Source organism: Acipenser ruthenus, chromosome 9 (genome assembly GCF_902713425.1).
Source record: "Acipenser ruthenus chromosome 9, fAciRut3.2 maternal haplotype, whole genome shotgun sequence".
Lineage (NCBI taxonomy): Eukaryota > Metazoa > Chordata > Actinopteri > Acipenseriformes > Acipenseridae > Acipenser > Acipenser ruthenus.
Window position 1 is genome coordinate 21,611,214 of NC_081197.1, and position 20,169 is coordinate 21,631,382.

Sequence of the window (20,169 nt, forward strand, 5' to 3'; positions counted from 1 at the left end):
CTTTCAATTTGATTACATTTTTTGAATATCAGGCTGTCCTTCCAGTGCAGTCATAAGATACTTGGTAATTTTCCAGGAGATAGCGTCCGTAGACATTTTCAGGAGCAAAGTTTTTAGCAGTGAGACAGTTTTTATAAGAGAGTGCGCTAAGCAGTCCGTTTTTTTTTTTCTTTTTTAGCAGAGTTGAGTCCACCTCTAGGAAAGAAGGCAGGAAATCCCATACATCCAATTACACAAGGGATTACTAACATCCAATCAAAAGCAGTCTTTGTCCCACTGCCACTCACAGGGCGTATTCTTCCAAAATAAAATAAAAAAAACTGGCCCCTTATTACCATACTCTGAAATGATTGGTCAACAACCAACACAGGCAGAGTGTGTTCAATGAGCAGAGCGCCCCAGGGCGTTATGTGTCTTTTTCTATTGAATGGTGCGCACGCCGCGAGCACTTGTAACAGTAACGAGTCAAGCTCAGAGCTGCCTCACTGGAGGTTCAAAATTGCCGACCTGCATTATCAATGCGGTCGCTGCAAATTGATTTTTTCAAATATGGATCTATATCATATCAACATACATGTGGAGAGCACTCTGATATTGAATGTACCCCACGCCTAGTCTTTCACAGAAAAACGAATTCTCTCTGAAAGGAATATAATTAAGAAATTCCCTATCTTCACATACTACATATATGTCGGTGCATTTTATTCTTGAAGTTTAAAGATTTTATCTTTAAAACTTTGTAGTTTTATTAAATGTAAATTAGCTTATGCTGGTGAATCCAATAGTACTTTTCAACTTCCAAATTTACAATGTTTTTTAAATTTAGAAAATTACAAGAATATTCTTAATTTTAATGTGTTTTAACTGTGGATTCTTGGCTCACTACCTATTTTTTTTTTTTTTTTAACCAGTTCAACCCAAATTACACCTTCCATTAGAGGGTGCTGGTACTGCATTTGAATATTGATGAGCCATTAGCCACCCCCTCACAGTGCAGGAGACTGAAAGCCAGATTAAAGCCAGACCCTGTGTTTACAAAAGTATAAACAATTGCTTGTTTGAAGCTTGGTTGTTAATAGTCCATCTGTGAGGGTAATCCAGACATTATGTCTGCAGACAATGAGTGCTTTTGTCCTGTAAAATGGCAGAGTTTGTAATTCTTTGGGAGAGAAGAAATATATTTGAAATATATAAATCCTTTTAGAATGGGCATATTATATTTAAATATATTATAAATTGTTATTTCCTCAACAAATTATAGATAAGTTGTGTGGAAGCTCCCATTATAAACACAGAATTTAAGGTATAAATAACTTAAATTATATAACAACATATATAACAAATGGCTTATGCATATAAATGAAGTCATCCAGATTGTCTCTGAAACTGGAAAAGGGCTTAACACTCTGTTGTGTACTTTTTAAGTTCAAGGAGGTGCTTAATGTGTTACATTTCTGTTTCACCAGACCATTCTCTTGACCACCCATAGCTAAAAAAAACTGAGCTATAAACATGCCATTTGCAGACACGCTTCTAAACCAGGAATCGAGCCTTTTGGCTATCAAAGTGAAAAATTGTTAAATTAAAAGTGATATTAAGGTTTTACATTTATTTTTATCTGGGCATGCACAGTTCGTTCAAATCAACAACCCCCATATTAGAATGTTGTACTACTGACTTATGAAAATTCAAAAATCCAAAAGACCTTGTGTGACAGGCTAGCTGCAGGGATGACGTCAGGCCAGAAAGAATCACACAGACAGGCAGTACTGGGGTTGAAACTGAAAACGCAATGGCTGCACTCAGTAGGTTTAATAAACAAATAAAAGTTTTAAACAGAAAACCGGACACGGCACTTGAGACCAAATAAAACAGAAAAACAAAACAGATTAACACTAAACAAACAGTGGACGGACAGACAAGCAAAACACGGTGAGTCAAACAAACTTATATTTACTTTACTTTTTCCTTAGTTTTACTTTCTCTCCTCTCCACACCCGTTCTCCACTCACCAAACACACAACCCCGAGTGAGTAAAACATGCATCTATATATACTGTTGTGCCGGGATTCAATTACTAATTAATTATTCACTTGAATCCCAGCACATGAATTAATTATGTGCAACCCCGTGCTCACATATGAAATACTTTAAATGCATGTGACGTGCAATCCGCGTGCCTAAATACAATTATACATTTTAAATAACTCGTGCTGCACACACCCATTTATATCCCGTGCAGCCATATCTATACACCAACATTAACACACCACATGCAACATATAACACAGAAATGCACACAGGGGCAGGTTACATTGCCACACCTTGTCAATCATCAGTCTCTGAACTTTGTCATGTCTGTGGCTGTACATTTACGTACACATTATAAGTGAAGGATATAAAACGGTACAATAATGTATTAAAGCCAGCGCTCCAGATAAGGTTTTGGGTCACTAAGTAATTTACTCTCCAATTTAGACACAGTGGCAGGGTTTCCATGGAAAAATAAAAATAAGTCTCACCTTTTTCTCATGCTATTTTGGTAGTACTTTTCAGGTAATCTGGGTTTCCATGCAGTTTTCTATTAGGGAGAGAAATTCTCCTTCCAAATGCAAATGTCCTAATTAATATTGCTACTGGATGTCTTTCTTGTCCCATTAATCTGTCTGAGTTATAATTTGGCCTTGCGCGATTATTGGTATCTTGCAGCTTTCTTAAACTGAGTTTCCACTAAGTTTTTAGGTTGTGTTGAACAACCGCAAGTGCAGCCTGCCTCATTTTGCCCCCAAAAACATATTTTAAAAAAAGCACAGGATCCAAAACAAAAACCCAGACTTAGCGTTACACACACACACAAAAAAATGTAAAAATAAAAAATACCAACATTTCTTAAGAAAGCACTGTGTACTACCCATGTATTTACTAAAAAAAGTGGCTGCATATATAGAGATAATAAACCTATTATAAATGTACATATATAATATACAAGTTTACCTACAGAACTGTAGCTTCAGCAATTCTGATCCTTTAGGGTAGTCTGCAAACAGAGCTAATATCCAGCACTTTTGGTAAATTATATAAAAATTATCCCTAGTCAAAATGTTTAGTTCAGTACATTTTCAAAATATTGGTAGTAAATTTACAATAGGCTACCCTACTCACTCACATTTGCCACTAAATAAAATGATTATTATACTACTATGACTACTGTACCCTACAACAAATCGCCGGGCATTTACGGGCTGACTCTGGAGTTCTATAAGAAGTTCTGGGACTTGCTGGGGCCCGCCTTTGAGCGGGTCCTGGCGGAAGCCTATGAGACCGGGGCGATGCCCCTTTCGATGAGGCGGGCGGTGATAACGCTTCTGCCCAAGAAAGGGGATCTCCGCTGCCTTAAGAACTGGCGACCGGTCTCGTTGCTGTGCACGAACTATAAAATTGTGGCCAAGGCCGCCTCCCTGTGGCTCAAGTCCGTGCTGGCAGACGTGATCCACCCCGACCAGTCCTACATGGTCCCGAACTGGACGATCTTTGACAACATCTTCCTGGTTCGGGACCTCCTGCACTACTGCAGGAGGACCGGTCGGTCGCCTTCCTGCCTCTGGATCAGGAGAAAGGCGTTCGACCGGGTTGTTCACGAGTAACTCTTTGGAATCCTGCAAGCATTCGGTTTCAGGCCGCGCTTCATCTGCCTGTTCCGGATGCTCTACGCCTCTGCCAAGTGCCTTTTGAAGGTGAACTGGTCCCTGACCGCGCCCCTCGTGTCAGGGCTGCCCTCTGTCTGGACAACTGTATGCGCTATGCATCGAGCCCTTTACCTCCTTCGCAGGAGGCTCACGGGGTTGGCCCTCGGTGCGCCGGACGCAAGGGTGGTCCTGTCGGCCTACGCCGCAACATGCTCCTGGTGGCCTCCGATCCGGTTGACCTGGAGAGGATGCGGAGCTGCCACTTCCTCTGCCAGGATCAACTGGAACAAGTGCTCCAGGTTGTTGGTAGGCCCCTGGCAGATGGACTCCCTCCCTGTCGTGCTCCAGCAGTTCCGGTGGAGCACGGACAGTTTCAAATACCTGGGTGTCCACCTGAGCTCCGCGGAGACCTCGGTCGCAGCCAACTGGGTGGAGTTGGAGGATAAAGTTGCTGCTAGACTGAGGTCGTGGTCGGGTCTGTTGAAACTGCTTTCCTTCAGGGGCAGGGCTCTGGTGATCAACCAGCTGGTGGCGTCAATGCTCTGGCATCGGCTCACCGTCCTGAGCCCACCCCCTGAGTTTGTGGCCAGGGTCCAGAAGAAGCTGACTGACTTCTTCTGGGCCGGAAAGCACTGGGTCTCTGCAGGGGTTCTGCGCCTCCCTCTGGCCGAGGGAGGGCAAGGGTTGGTGTGCATCAGGAGCCAGAGATACTTGTACACAGACCCGGCCCCGCAGTGGTGCACGCTGGCGTCCCTCCTGTAGCGCCAGCTGCACGACCTGGGCTACGACCGGCAGCTCTTTTGGATCGACCTCCGGGGAATCCGTCTTCCCGAGCTGCCGGTCTTTTACCAGGACCTGCTCAGGACCCGGAGCATGTTTAACGTTGGCCGAGACGCCGTTCCGACCAAGGGTGAAGGACTCCTGCTGGAGCCCCTGCTGCACAACCCCCACCTGGGTGCGCAGGCGTTGGAGTCCCCCTCGGTGCGGCGCGCGCTGATCTCGGCCAAGGTGACCAGAGTCTGGGATCTCCTGGATCGCGAGCAGTCGGAGTGGCTGACCCCCGAGTTGCTCGTCGCCAGGGCGGCTCGGGCGACCGTTAGGACGGACGGCCGCGCGATCCGGGAGTGCAAAGCAGCGTTGCACCCAGACTCTGTCAGGTATCTCGAGGGAGTTCTCAGGACCGGGGAGCCATCTTCCATCCCCCCCCCTACCCCCGGCTCTCCGGTCCTGCTGATCGAACCCAAGGCCTGAGCCCCCCCCCCCCCCCCTCGGCCTTCCTTCGAGAACAACCTGAGCAGGATCTCGCAGTTCTCCTCGACGCCCCTCCAATCGGCGTCGAGGAGGACCCTGTACGCGATGACGCTCCACACCCTCCACTTCCTCAACCTCGTCTCCCGCCGAGACACCGCTTGGCGGGAGACCCTCCGACCACCGGAGGGCGTCGGTCCCCAGTGGGAGGCCCTGTACTCCCCGTCCCCGTCTCCAGGGGAGCTGGGGACTTGGGGTGGAGGGTGCTGCACGGAGCGCTCGCGTCAGGAGAGATCCTGCGTCACTTTACCGACTCGGACGCCGCATGCCCTTTCTGCGGTCAGTCCGAGTCGGTAAGTCACATTTATTTTCTTTGCACCAGGCTGCAGCAGTTTTTCCTGCTGCTGAGGAATCTGTTGCTGCAGTTCTGGCTGCATTTCTCCCCAACCCTCCTCATATTCGGGCACCCTGTTCATGGCTCCACAAAAAAAAGAGACCTCCTCGTGAATCTGCTCCTGGCTCTTGCTAGACTCTCCATCTACAAGACCAGGAAGCGTAAGATGATCGGGGAGGGTCTCTTTGACTGTGGGGCCATGTTCAGGGCCCTTGTCCGTTCAAGGGTTAAGTTAGAGCACGCCCACTCGGAGTCCGCTGGCGACATGCCATCATTTGTCGACCAGTGGGCTCTGGGGGGCGTGCTCTGTACCACCTCCCCTTTTGTTTTAAACATTTAATTTACAGTCCTTTTACCGGTTTTTTTGTTTATTAGTTATCGCCCAGTCTTGTTAGCACCCCTTTTACTGCCACTGGGCAGTCGGTGTAGTCCGCTCTCTGGGCAATAAATAGGACTACTACTACTAATTATTATTATTTTATTATTATTATAAGTCAAGAATCACAGTACAAGTATTAATACAATTAAGAGCAAGATAAAATACAATAACTTCCATTCTAGTAAGTATAAGTATATTACAAAATACGAATCAATATCAGAGCAGATAACAGTGTCAGTGATAATTATGTCAGGATACGATTAAATGCAAAATACTACAAATTGAATAACACTAGTGGAAGATGACAGTACAGTACTCTGTAAAGTACAGGATTAAATGCAGTAAAATAGGGAGCAGATAAGTGCAAGTAAAGCGCATTAAGGAAGAGTGATAAAGTGTCCAGAGGGAAAAGAGGAGTTCTACAGTTGCTGTCTGAAGAGGTGAGTCTTGAGGAGGCGCCGGAAAGTGATCAGGGACTGGGCAGTCCTGACACCTGTAGGAAGATCATTCCACCACTGCGGGGCAAGGGTGGAGAAGCAGCGGGCTCTGGAGGTAGGGGAGCATAGAGGAGGTACAGCGAGTCTTCTACTGCAGACGGAGCGGAGAGGTCGAGTGGGGGTGTAGGGAGAGATGAGGGTCTGGAGGTAGCTGGGTGCAGTCTTGTCAAGGCATCTGTAGGCGAGTACTGGATGCGAGTGGAGCAGTGGAGTTGCGTAAGAGAAGCGTGGCAGAGAGAACACCAGGTGAACAGCGGAGTTCTGGATGAGCTTTGAGCGGATGGGTAGCGGATGCAGGGAGGCCAGCCAGGATGGAGTTAAAGTAGTCTAGGCGGGAGAGTACCAGGGCCTGGACAAGGAGCTGGGTGGCGTAGTTGGTGAGGAAGGGTCAGATTCTTCGTATGTTGCTCAGGAAGAATCGGCAAGTGCGTGCCAGAGTGGAGATGTGCTGGGAATACGAGAGGCAGGGGTCCAGGTTGACTCCGAGGTTGTTAGCTGAGGAGGAGGGGAGAGAGTGTGGTAGATCGCAGAGGAATGGAGATAGAGAGATCAGAGGAGGAGGGATAGAAAAGGAGGTCAGATTTAGAGAGGTTGAGTTTGAGGTGATGCGAGTGCATCCAGGAGGAGATTGCAGACAGACAGGTAGAGATATGGGAGGGGATGGTGGAGTCAGAGGGGGTAAGGAGAGGAAAATCTGAGCATCATCAACATAGAAATGGTATGAGAAACCATAGGCTGCGATGAGGGGGCCCAGGGAGCGGGTGTAGAGAGAGAACAGGAGAGGACCCAAGACTGACCCTTGGGGGACTCCTGTTGAGAGAGGGCGAGGTGTGAGGTTGCTCCACGCCAGGTTACCTGGTAAGTGCGGTTGGAGAGGTAGGAGGAGAACCAGGCCAAAGCAGTGCCAGAGATTCCCAGGTCAGCAAGAGAGGATAGTAGAATAGAGTGAGCACTGAGGTAGAGGAGAATTAGGACAGAGGAGAGAGAGGCAGCTCGGGCAGAGTTTAGTGAGTTAGTGACAGACAGGGTGGTTTCAGTGGAGTGAGCAGAGAGGACGCCAGATTGGAGAGGGTCGAGCAGAGTGGTTGGACAGGAAAGCAGAGCTGGCAGTGTACTGCCCGCTCAAGGGTTTTTGTAGAGGAAGGGTAGTAGGGAGACAGGGAGAGAGAGCAGAGGTTACGGCGAGAGGTGACAATGGGGGTAGGAGGAGCAGGGAGAGATGGGTGAGACAGAGAAAATAGTGATCAGAGAGGTCCAGGGGGGTGACAGAGAGGGTAGAGGGGTAGCAGGCCCTGGAAAAGGTGAGGTCCAGTTGACGGCCAGCTTTGTGGGTAGGAGGGGATGGAGAGAGACAGAAGTTGAAGGCGTGAAGGAGAGGGAGGAATCCGGCAGAGTGACTGGGGTTGGAGAGATGGATATTGAAATCCAGTAGAATGTGGTTATATATTTTTGTTGTTGTTGTTGTTGTTATTGGGGATCCAGTACTGGTAGTCCATACAAGTTCAACACATTTCTCAGTAGGTGCTAATCCACACAGGCATTTTTATAATGTAAGTCTTGCAGCACGCTGATGTTAAGCCCCGTATTTGTCTTTTGCACAAATTCGTGAAACCACATGTTTTTTTTCATGTTTTTGTTTTGTAACCATTAAATGTGCTTCGGGGGTCAGGAGCAGGGACTCCTCCTTAGTTCATCCATCCAATGTATACATTAACCTCCCTATTTAAGCCCTGGGTTGAACACTTGTTTTTGTATTGTCACGCAGCACTGCAGAACCCACTTGTCGTTTTTATTTCTGCCTTCTGTGCTTCCCTATACATCGCCAGGCTTTCGGTTACATTGTTACAGTTTTCGGTGCTTTGGTTGTGAAAAACTTTAATAGGAGCGGTTCGCCCCAGTTTATTTTATATGTGTTTGTTTGGTGGGCTCTGCCATACTTGTGTCGGCTTCATGGCCCCACTTATGCTCTGCTCTGTTTTGTTGTGCTTTTTACTTGTTTGTAGAATTCTGAGCCTGCCGCCTCGGCCCGGCTGACTCATTCAGGCTCCAGAATTAGTAACAACACATTCATTCTTACCAAAATATTTCATTACTGCCATGCCCCTTACGCTCATGACTGCGTTCGTTCTGTCTACATTCATTATGGCAGCATGGATTCACAGCATCTTCTCGTTCTGGCATACTATATATACTTCCCTATACAATTTTGGCAATAAATTATAAATTATATATATTTTTCTTTTAATGTATTTTCCCCCAATTTGAAATGCCTAATTATGTTTTTCTCCTTACCACAGCAAGTCCCCACACAGCACAGAGGTTCTGAGGGCGTGTGAGCGTCCTCCAATCTCACAAGCCTAAAGCCAGAATTGCTTTTACAGCAAGCAAACCAGAGAAGAGATGGGTGGGCTACTGATCCCAGAGAACAGAGATCAGCCCTGCTTTTTATGCACTCTGAATGTGCTCTGTGTCTGACCAGTAGGATTCGCTGTTGCATGATGTGGAGAAGCAGTAGCTACCGGTTTCCCATCCCCCATACTGGGAGCGTTAGAGCCAATGTGACGCCCCTTTTGGAGTCCCAGCAAAGTTTTACCTCTTTGCACAGCCCGGATGTGAACTGGCGCCGTCCAAGCTGTATGACTCATCTTGCCCATTATACCTAAAAGCCCCAGGAGCAGTCACATTGACGCCCACACAGAAAACAATTGTATTTTGATTATACAGAACAGTATTCTACTTTATTAGTTTTATTTACAAGTCTGCAATGTGTTTAGCTGTAATCAGATTAGTCTCTACTCTCTGCCTGAGTGAATGACTGACAGTCTATTTGTTCTGTTCTCCTTGCACGTAACACTGTACAATTTAACAGGCAGCTAAACTCCTTCTTTCACCACTACACAAAGAGACGTGAAGAACATTTGAATGCCGATGTTTATTGTTGAGACACTCCTGCAGCAGTAAAAAATGGTGTGAAACTAAGAAAGAAAGAAGTACAGTACTTAATCATAATTGCAGATGTTCCTCACAAAGTGTACATACAGTGCAATATAACTACATAACACCATCCTTATTGGACATATTTTCATAATATACAAAGTGTACCTATTTCCAGTCTTACATAGTACTTACATAACAAATAAGTACAGTATATACTAAACATGTAACTATATCGCGATAAATCTCAGCATATACACACATCAATCCCAGTTTGTATATCGCATAACACTAAACCTGACTTATAATTAAACAAACATAAAATCCTGCTGGCTATCAGTCCGCTAATGCTGTTTATTTACACAGCCTCTGGAAACTAACTGAACTTGGAAATAGCGAAATAAAGCACATCATCAATATAATAATCATGTCAAAATCACAATATATATATATATTCAACAGATACTTACAAACAGTGCTTTCCAAGGCAGCAACGTTTACAGATGCAAACAAATTGAGTGTACTGAACCTACAATGTGCTGAGGCAATGGAGACTTTTACTTCTGGTCATGTGATGCCTCCAAACCAATCAAGAAATTAAGAGCAGAACATGACACTTAGGAATATATAAAAGGTGACCACTAGGGGGCAACACAAAACTAACTAACCAGTCACAGAACACTGTTGTTTTCAATAAGCCGTTTAAAGACTGGCACCTGCTTCCCAGCTGCACTGCTTTGGTCAGTCAATTAGCATCGGGACTAGTGAAAATAAATACCAGAGACCGTGGAGTTTTACAATGCAACAAAATATGAAATTGATGTTTGGATCAGATGACATGGAAGTATTCCGTGAAAGCTGACTCCCGGCGGCGGTCTGTTCAGGTGTTTTACAATGCATTGGACCTAGCAGCCATCAACTCCTGGGTACTTTACAAAGAATGCACGGAGAAGCATTTACCAAGGAGAGAATATATTTTACAGTTAGCACAGGAACGTCGCAAGAAGCATTTGGAACAGAGGGAGACTGCCAAGCGTGTACCCACAGCTGAAGCTGGCAACCCCGCTGAGAGCCGCAAGAGACGCCAATGCAGGTTGGCAAGTGCAATAAAAATAAAACTTCGAACAGCTGTTACCTGTAGTAGTAGTGTTAGGGAGTAGTGGTTAGGGCTCTGGAATCTTGACTGGAGGGTTGTGGGTTCAATCCCAGGAGGGGGACACTGCTGCTGTTCCCTTGAGCAAGGTACTTTACCTAGATTGCTCCAGTAAAAACCCAACTGTATGAATGGGTAATTGTAAGTAAAAAATAATGTGATATTTTGTAACAATTGTAAGTCGCCCTGGATAAGGGCATCTGCTAAGAAATAAATAATAATAAAAGGTAAAGGAATACCCTTTTGTCAAGAAAAATAAATTAGACTTTTATAACTTTTATAACTTCTTGTATTGTGCGTTTCTGTAAAGTTTCTTCTAAGTTTATTTATCCACGTTGTTCCGTTGCTTTTGTGCATCTGATAATAAACCGATTGCCGTTGAAAAGTTAAAAATGTATTGCTGTCGTATCAGTTTTATAAATAGGTATGTTGTAACCCAATGTCTGTTCAGATGTTTATTTATTTACATGTTCTTGTTTAGATTTTTTTTTATTGAGTACGTCACAAACATCTGAACAACCGAAGCATCTATCTATCTATCTATCTATAGCTATATATATATATATATATATATATATATATATATATACATATATACATACATATATATATATATATATATAGTAACGTGCTGAGTCTGTGGTGCAGTATGTTGGTGCAATAAACACAGACTGGCAACTTCAGATATGGTGTAACAACATTCACGATGCCCTTTATTTTGGAGGCAGGTTGCAAAAATAAAGAAAACACAAACAGAAGAATACAAACAAAAACCTATCTTCATAAAGAAAATGCTAACTATACTTTATAGGCCGGAGGCCCTACCTACCACCTGTGACAGCTAAGCTGTTTACCCAGTGCAGTTAAACAGAAAACAAAAAAAACACCCAACTTCACAGAGTTCCCTTCTCTTTTGATTTCCAAGAATCTCACTCCTCACAGTACCACACCCAGTCTTCTTCTCCCAGCTGGGTAAAACCTGTCCCATTTATAGGGCTCACAAATTTTTTTTTTTTTTTTTTTTAATGCATTTTTATTGAAATAAACAAAGAATGTACAGAAAGTAGAAAAAAAAAACAGAATAGTGAACATATTATAATGGAAGCCAGGGGGTGGGCTTAATATAATTACAAAAAAATATTAAATAGGTTACATACATGAAGTGTCTTCAAAGCTTTTTTTATTATTGGACATCTTAATAACCTTAATGTACTGTTCCATTTCTTTTACAAAAAGAAAAAAGAAAGGTTTCTGATTAGAGAATTTACACTTGTGAATATGAAATTTGGCCATTAGAATAATCAAGTTTATAATGTAATACTTGTTATTTTCACTGGTCTTATAGTTAGTGAAACCAAACAGTACATTACCAATATGAAATTTAAGGTTTTTTTTCTTTTTTAATATTATTGTTGGTGAAAGAAATTAAATCTTTCCAAAAAAATCTGGAGTATCTGCAATTCCAAAATAAATGCAACATTGTTTCAGTGGAGTCCTTACAGAATGAGCAGCTCAGGTCGATACCATGTTTCAGTTTCTTTAAATAGTTTTTAACAGGATAACATTTATGTATTATTTTATAAGAAACTTCTTTAACTTTGTTAGTTAATAAGTACTTGTTGGATAAAATCCAAACTTTTTTCCAGTCAATACCTTCAATAAACCCGTCCCAATATGAAATAACGTAAGGGATGGATACTAGATCATTTTGGAAAAGAGATCTTGTACGCTTATTATTTTTAGAATGATCTATTAAACAATATTTTCCAATTAAAGTTTCACAAGGGTCTATGGAAGGTGGAGGGCAAGATAATACTTTCAAATCATTTTTCAGTAAAGTGATCACTCCTCTAGGGAGAGCATCAAAAATAATGGCAAACTCCTTTGCTGTAATAGGTAATTTAAAGGTGGACAAGAATTCTGTATAGTTAAGAAGATTACCATTACATTTAAACAATTGAGTAACTAATATGATGCCATTATTAAACCAATTGGGGAAAAATAAGGACTTATGCTTATAGCAAATATCCTTATTATTCCAAATGAAATATTTGTGTGGAGAAAAGTTATGTTTATAAATTAAAGACCAAGAAAGAAGCATTTGTTTATAAAAATTTGATAACTTGATGGGAATTTTTTCAATATTGTAATTACACATTAATAGAAAGCTTAGACCACCAAGATTATTAAAAATATATGCAGTAATAAAGTTCCAAATTGAAGATGGATTTTTAATAAACTGTTTAATCCAATTTATTTTAAAGGTATTGTTTAAGGTAGAAAAATCAAGAAAGTTAAGTCCTCCAGATTCATGATTGTTCATTATTACTGATTTTCTAATATAATGAGTTTTGTTCTTCCAGATAAAGTTAAATAAGATTATATCAACCATACTACTGATGTCTTTTGATACATCCAGAGAAAGAGCTGCATAAGTCAGCCTAGAAATACCTTCAGCCTTAGTAAGCAAAATCCGACCTTTCAGAGACGAATCTCTTTGCAACCATAGATTTAATTTATGTTGTGTCTTTTCAATAAGAGGATTAAAATTTAGAGAGCACCTAGTTTTTTTTATCTTTATTTATAATAATTCCTAAATAGTTTATTTAGTTTTTAATTGGAATTTCTGATATAAACGAATCAGTACAATTTTTGATAGGTAATAATTCACATTTTTTTTATATTTAAGTATAAACCTGAGGCTTTTGAGAATGAATTAATTATGTTAATAGCTATTGGTATCTGAGATTTATTTTTCAGAAAAAGAGTTGTATCATCTGCCAATTGACTTATAATTATTTGTTTCTCTGCGATGGAAATACCCTGCAAACCACTATTAATGGACTGCCAGGAGCTGCATTGCAAGTAGAAACAAATAAGGTGAAATAGGGCAACCCTGTCGGATGCCACGTTGTATAGTAAATCTTTGCGAGGTACCATGACCTAATTTAATTGAGCTATTATTATTTTTATAAAGAGTTTTAATTACTTTAATAAAAAAAACTCCAAAGCCAAATTTTTCAAGAGCGTTAACGATGAAAAGGTGTTCAACTGTGTCGAAAGCCTTGTAAAAATCAAGAAAAAGAATAAAACTTTCTTCCAATACCAAGTCGGAATAATCTAAGATATCTAATACTAATCTAATATTATTTGCAATATGTCTATTTTTCATAAAACCTGATTGTGTTTCATCTATTATTGTGTTAAGAGCTATTTTTATTCTTTTGGCAAAAATCAAAGCTAAAATTTTATAATCGTTGTTGAGAAGACTTATGGGCCTCCAATTATCAAGTAAGAGAAGGTCTTTTTTAGGTTTAGGTATTAAGGTAATTAGTCCCTGGTTCATGGTTTGTGGTAGAGATTCTACATTTATACTTTCTAAATATACCTTGTATAAAAAAATGGATACCTGTTTTACAAACATTTTATAAAATTCAGCGGTAATACCATCATTTCCTAGTGATTTATTATTTTTAAGATTTGCAATGGAGTCAACAATTTCTTGTATAAGAATTGGCCCATCACAAAAACTTTTTTCATCTGCATTAATAGTTTTAACATTACCTATTAATTTAAAAAAATCTCTAGTAGAATCTTCACAGACATTAGACTTATATAAGTTCTGATAGAAATTTGCACAATGTGCAGCTATTTCCTTTGGGTTATTTGTGATACTGCCATCCACAACAAGTTGAGTAATCGAGTTGCTCTGGAAGTGATGTTTCCATTCTAAAGAAAAAAGAAGAATTTGTTTCTCCTTCTTCTAACCATTTTTGTCTTGACCTAATGAAAGCCCCTTTTGCCCTGAATTTATATAGCATCTAATTTATTCTGTAGTTCGTTCATTTTAAGTCTCTCTTCATCAGAATCATGCTCAGAAGTTTTTTTTTGAAAGAGCAATAATGTTAGCTATTACCTCCTCTTCTTCCTTTTGTCTCATTTTAGCTTGTTTACCACCAAGTTTCATAACAAGTTTTCTAATTTCAAATTTTAGGAGCTCCCAATTCTTCCCAAAGATATTCTCATGTAAGGCTTTATTCCAATAAACGTCAATTAAATTACTTATATCTTTCTTAACCTTTTCATTTTCTAATAAAGAGATATTTAGTTTCCAATATGAAGCTTTGATATTTTTTGTTTTGAGTTGTTGAAAAATCTAAATGTATATATATTGTTTTGTGATCAGTTAAGAGGGTTGGAAGAATTTCTACCTTAATGCTATTCTCATTTATAGATCTTGAGACTAACCAATAATCAATGCGTGACTGTTGTGAACATGCTTTGTTACTCCAGGTAAACATTTTATCAATAGGGAATTTTTTCCTCCAAATATCAATTATATCAAATTTTTCAGTGAAAAGAACAAAAGTGTTATTGATGTTAGGAGATCTTTTTGGTGGCCATCTATCCAAAGTATCATCTTGGGTTACATTAAAATCCCCTCCAATAATAAGTTTAGAATTTGGATATTTTGTTTGGCAAAGAGAAATTTTATCTTCTAAAGTTTCAAACAGAAAATCGTTTTTAGTTTGAGAATTGTAACCATAGATATTAATTAATACTAAAATATGATCGTTGAGTTTAACAGTGAGAATAATATAGCGACCATTAAGATCACTTTCTGATTTAAGAATCTTCCCATCAAATTTATATTTCAAAATAGCAACTCCAGCGGAATGACCCGAACCGTGTGATAACCAGATATCATGACCCCACTGAGATCTCCAGAACCTCTTGTCATCCTCACAAGTGGATGAAAACAGAAATCAGCGTTACATTTTTTTGCGTAAAGAAATAAAGCTTTGCGTTTAACATTGTCTCTTAACCCCCTGGCATTAAAAGAAATAATAGATAATGATGAGATTTTAAACTTGTAAAGATTTAAATGTTACTATCAGAAATAGTAATTTTCACTAATTAAAGAGTATTGCTCATCATAAACTGAGAACATCTGACCTTTTTATAAATTCAGAACATACACATATACATATGTATTTGTACATTAAATATACCTATACACAAATGTATACATATATACATACATATAGACTAAATACACATATAACGTTAAGTGTGAGAGAAGCAACTAAATAGAAACTAGCAGTTCCATAACTATAGCTTAGAACGACAAATTACCTTGTAGACGTTGTTATTACCTAACATATTTATATATTTAATTCGTACAACACTAAACTTGAATCATGTACCACAGACCTGCGTAGAGATTCTTCAGGTTGTGTTAAAAGGTGATCGAACTTCAACCCCATCTATAAATGCTCGAGCCCCGACAAAGTATGCGCGTTTTCCTTCGTTGCGCGCCTTCTCAATGGTAGGCCAGAGCTGACGTCGGGTTTCTCTGTCTGCCGGAGACAAATCTTCTGCAAAACGGTATCCTTGTTCCTTTAGAAATGTTGACTTTTTGGCAGCTTTCCAGATCATATCCCTGTAGTGTCGCAGAGAGAACTGTAAAATAATCCCTCTGGGACGGATGTTGAGCAACTGTTTTTTCCCCAAGTCTATGAACAGTGTCAATGACATCGGGTATTTTCATTTTGGCATCCGGAATGAGACTTTGACAAATCTGAATAACTTCCAATCTTATGTTTTCGTTATCGTTTTCTGGTACACCATATAGTTTCAGGTCCCAACGCCTTTTGTATCTTTCAACTTCGGATATTTTGCTTTCGCATACATCCAGCCTTCCTTCTGTTTTGTTTATGCGACGTTCAACTTGCTTAATTTTGTTTTGCATTTCCTTGACTTCAGCACATACAAAGTCTACAGTTTTTTTAAGGCCTTCAATTTTTATTGCTTTTTCTCCGATCAGTTTTTCAAGAATATCCGCCCTATCGTTAATAACTCATTTTAATTCAGTAATAATATTAATTTCCATGTTAGGACCGGAGTCTGGTTGAGTGTCAATCCTACCTCGTTTAGGAGCAGGACTCTTGATAGGGGTACCCGGTAGAATATCAAATCCAGAAAGTTCCTCAACTTCAGTCACTTCATTGTTAGAATCTCCAGAAGAACACGTGTAGTCATGAGCAGTTAAAGCAACGGTAACATTAGCTCCTTCTTCTATCAGTATTGTATTTTCAAAATCCAAATTCGGTTTAGATCCATTTTTTTTGTCTTTGTACATGACAGCCTGTCGTAATTTACTTTTTCTGTTTGATTTCTTCCTTTTGCCTTCTTTGGACATGTGTACATTCAGAAGTCAGGCATTAAAGTTTGAAATAAATTCAGGTGTGGCTTGTTTTCCTTCAGGCGGAATGCTAATTATAAATTTAGTTTCTAATTTTGTTTTGTACTTGTTCTAAATGTTTCGAAGTGATTTTATCTTTCCATAGAGTACTTCAGAATATATGTTTCAGTTCCAGTGTCGTATTATAGTGTGTATTTATTTATTTAAATTCCGGTCAGACGGAGCTCAGCAAAGTTATGTCCTTCTACGCCGCCATCTTGGCCCGTCCCCCTATAGGGCTCACAATTATCAAACTACCAGCAGGTGTCAACAGTAATTCAATCTAATAAGCATTACCTCATCCTATAATGTTGAGAGCACCCTCTACTGGCTCTGATAATGCTTCACAGCAGATAGATAGATAGATGCTTTGGTTGTTCAGATTTTTGTGACGTACTCAATAAAAGAAAAAAAAACTAATTACATCCGACTGTTTCTCCTTTCATTATACTATTTACAGTGTTTTGAATACAGCTGTCAGAAAGACTGCTGCGGGGCTTCTAGGTATGAGTATATCTCTGGTCCTACTAGTGTTAATGTCACACTGCCTTTCTGTCCCTGTAGTCTACACTACTGAACACACATGGAAAAAAAAAGGTCCTGCACAAGAATCTCTGGACAGTCCGCCACGCCTTTGAGCAGGACAGCCAGCTTGGTATCCTTTTGATCAGCTTGCTGGGCTTTCCAATAGCTTTAAAAAACATTATATCATCACCCGAATAGATGACTCCTCTATACTACTGCGTAACACTAACTGAGAGAGTTAAATTAACTTAATATTCTTCTTAGGAGTCATTTATTTGCCTGGCACTGGTAGGGTACCACTCATCTAACTTTTTTTTTTCAGTAAATTCGGCATCCTGGGGGGGGCTTGCCCTCCCCTGCGGATGCCCATGCCCTTCTCTACAGTCGGCGTTCAACCCCCTCAATTTTGTCGGAATAACCTTCTCCTCCTCTCTATGGCATCTCCTCCGCCAACTCGTCTGGATTTCTGTTACCAATAATTTCTGTCACCTTCCAGGTGTAACTAACTCTGCCGATTCTCTTTCTCGTCTACAGATCTCCCGATCAGACCTGGTTCCCTCAGCTCATCTTTTCCCCCTGTCAGTTCCTCTATTCAGTAATCTGATATTCAATTAAATTCTTCCCTTTGTAATCTCCTTGTTTCGCACAAGATTATATGGCCGTCGCCCTCACTCCATCCTCCTGCTTCTCTTAAGCAACTGGCTGGTCCTCCTTCACTCCCTTCTGCAAGCAAAATCAGGGATCCTCTTCTCCCTTCAACCAGGAAGTCATTCTATTGTTCCTCATTCATGTAAAAGACAAGCTGCTGCTCTCCCTGGGAACTCAAATCTATCCCTCCATTCCTTTGTGTAGGCACAGAAAACACCGCAGCCAAAGTAAACGTTAACCAGTACCTTATCAGATATCAGTCACTCTCTATCTATTCAGCCAAACAGAATATTGCCCGGTGGACCACCAGAGGTTCCTCCCACAAGGTGGGGGTTGCTTTCCGCTGAGCGGTGAACATAAGAACATAAGAACATAAGAAAGTTTACAAACGAGAGGAGGCCATTCAGCCCATCTTGCTCGTTTGGTTGTTAGTAGCTTATTGATCCCAGAATCTCATCAAGCAGCTTCAACAACATTACTGGGAAGTTGGTTCCGGACCCTCACAATTCTCTGTGTAAAAAAGTGCCCCCTATTTTCTGTTCTGAATGCCCCTTTATCTAATCTCCATTTGTGACCCCTGGTCCTTGTTTCTTTTTTCAGGTCAAAAAAGTCCCCTGGGTTGACACTGTCAATACCTTTTAGGATTTTGAATGTTTGAATCAGATCTCCGCGTAATCTTCTTTGTTCAAGACTGAATAGATTCAGTTCTTTTAGCCTGTCTGCATACGACATGCCTTTTAAACCCGGGATAATTCTGGTTGCTCTTCTTTGCACTCTTTCTAGAGCAGCAATATCCTTTTTGTAACGAGGTGACCAGAACTGAACACAATATTCTAGGTGAGGTCTTACTAATGCATTGTAAAGTTTTAACATTACTTCCCTTGATTTAAATTCAACACTTCTCACAATATATCCGAGCATCTTGTTGGCCTTTTTTATAGCTTCCCCACATAGCTGTTATAGCTAGGTCTTTTTCATAGTTCCCTTCTTCAATTTCAGTATCTCCCATATGATATTTATAATGCACATTTTTATTTCCTGCATGCAATACTTTACACTTTTCTCTATTAAATTTCATTTGCCATGTATCTGCCCAGTTCTGAATGCTGTCTAGATCATTTTGAATGACCTTTGCTGCTGCAACAGTGTTTGCCACCTTTTTTTGTGTCGTCTGCAAATTTAACATGTTTGCTTACTATACCAGAATCTAAATTATTAATGTAGATTAGGAATAGCAGCGGACCTAATACTGATCCCTGTGGTTACCTCGCTCAATTTTGAGGTTTCTCCTCTAATCAGTACTTTCTGTTTTCTAACTGTTAACCACTCCCTAATGCATGTGCATGCATTTCCTTGAATCCATACTGCGTTCAGTTTGGGAATTAATCTTATGTGCGGGACTTTGTCAAAAGCTTTCTGGAAATCTAAATAAACCAACCGGGGGTCCTGTTTTGGGGGCAAGTGACGTTCACTTCCCAACAGGCCCAGCCGAGCTGGCCTCAACCTCCAAGAGGAAGGTTCTCCAAGAGCCAGAGGGGACCCCCGTCCAAATCTGTCGTAACAATCTCTCTATCATTCCAGGTTCCCATTGGGGGCAGTATACATGCTCCCAGCCTTGTAGGCCAATCAGTTCAGTCTTATCTCCGAGAGGGCGGCTCTCCCTGAGCCAGGGGGAAACCCTGTATTCTTTACTAACAACTTGCTTTCATCTATGCCAGTGTTCTTCTCTGGTCCCTTCTTTGCATGTTCATTTCCTCCTCTCTTTCAGAATTCCTGTTGCCCCATGTGGATCTGTCTTGGAGGTCTGGCTGCACTGATCTCACTAAGCGTAGGCATTCCTTGTTAGTCGGGCTGACTTCTAGTCTTCTTAAATGTATCCACTATCCTTCTTTTCATTTTCCCCTTGGGGGAAGTAACACTTGATTCCCAGCTGTAGAGGCCGATCGGTTCGGTCTCACGTCCGTGAGGGCGGCTCTCCACGAGCCCTCAAGTCACAATTACAGAATTCCTATTTCAAGTCCCAGGGCTTACTCCTTGTAGCCCTTGCTCCTGTCCCATGAACTTCTAAAACAAATCTTGCTCAATTAGGTTTAAGAGATTGTACTTCAACTCTATAGGTGGTCGCTAAAACTTGGTGCTGTAGGTAGCCTGTAGCAATAATACAGTTATGCTAATTTAATACATTTTAGGGTACAAAAGTGACTTTTTTGTCCTTAGTAGGTACCCATGATAGATGCTACTTAAGGCTAATGTACAATGAATTGCATCTTATTGCTAAGGGACAAAACTTAAAAGCAATCAGCTATCCGGTGACGAACATGAAGAGAAGAAAAGAGTAAAGGATGAAAAAAATACATATTTATGTACTTTGCACTTTATTGTACTTTATTTATTTATTTATTGCAAAGGACTACATATTTGTTTTATTTGAGCAACTTTAGTATTTTTTTCTTTAAATCTT

At 40.8% G+C, this 20,169-nt stretch overlaps 1 protein-coding gene across 5 annotated transcripts in view; it reads left to right on the top strand.

The window, feature by feature from the left end:
• Nucleotides 1-20,169, top strand: part of LOC117405874 (MAP3K7 C-terminal-like protein) — a 50,185-nt gene that overhangs the window by 11,673 nt on the left and 18,343 nt on the right. The window lies entirely within an intron of this gene.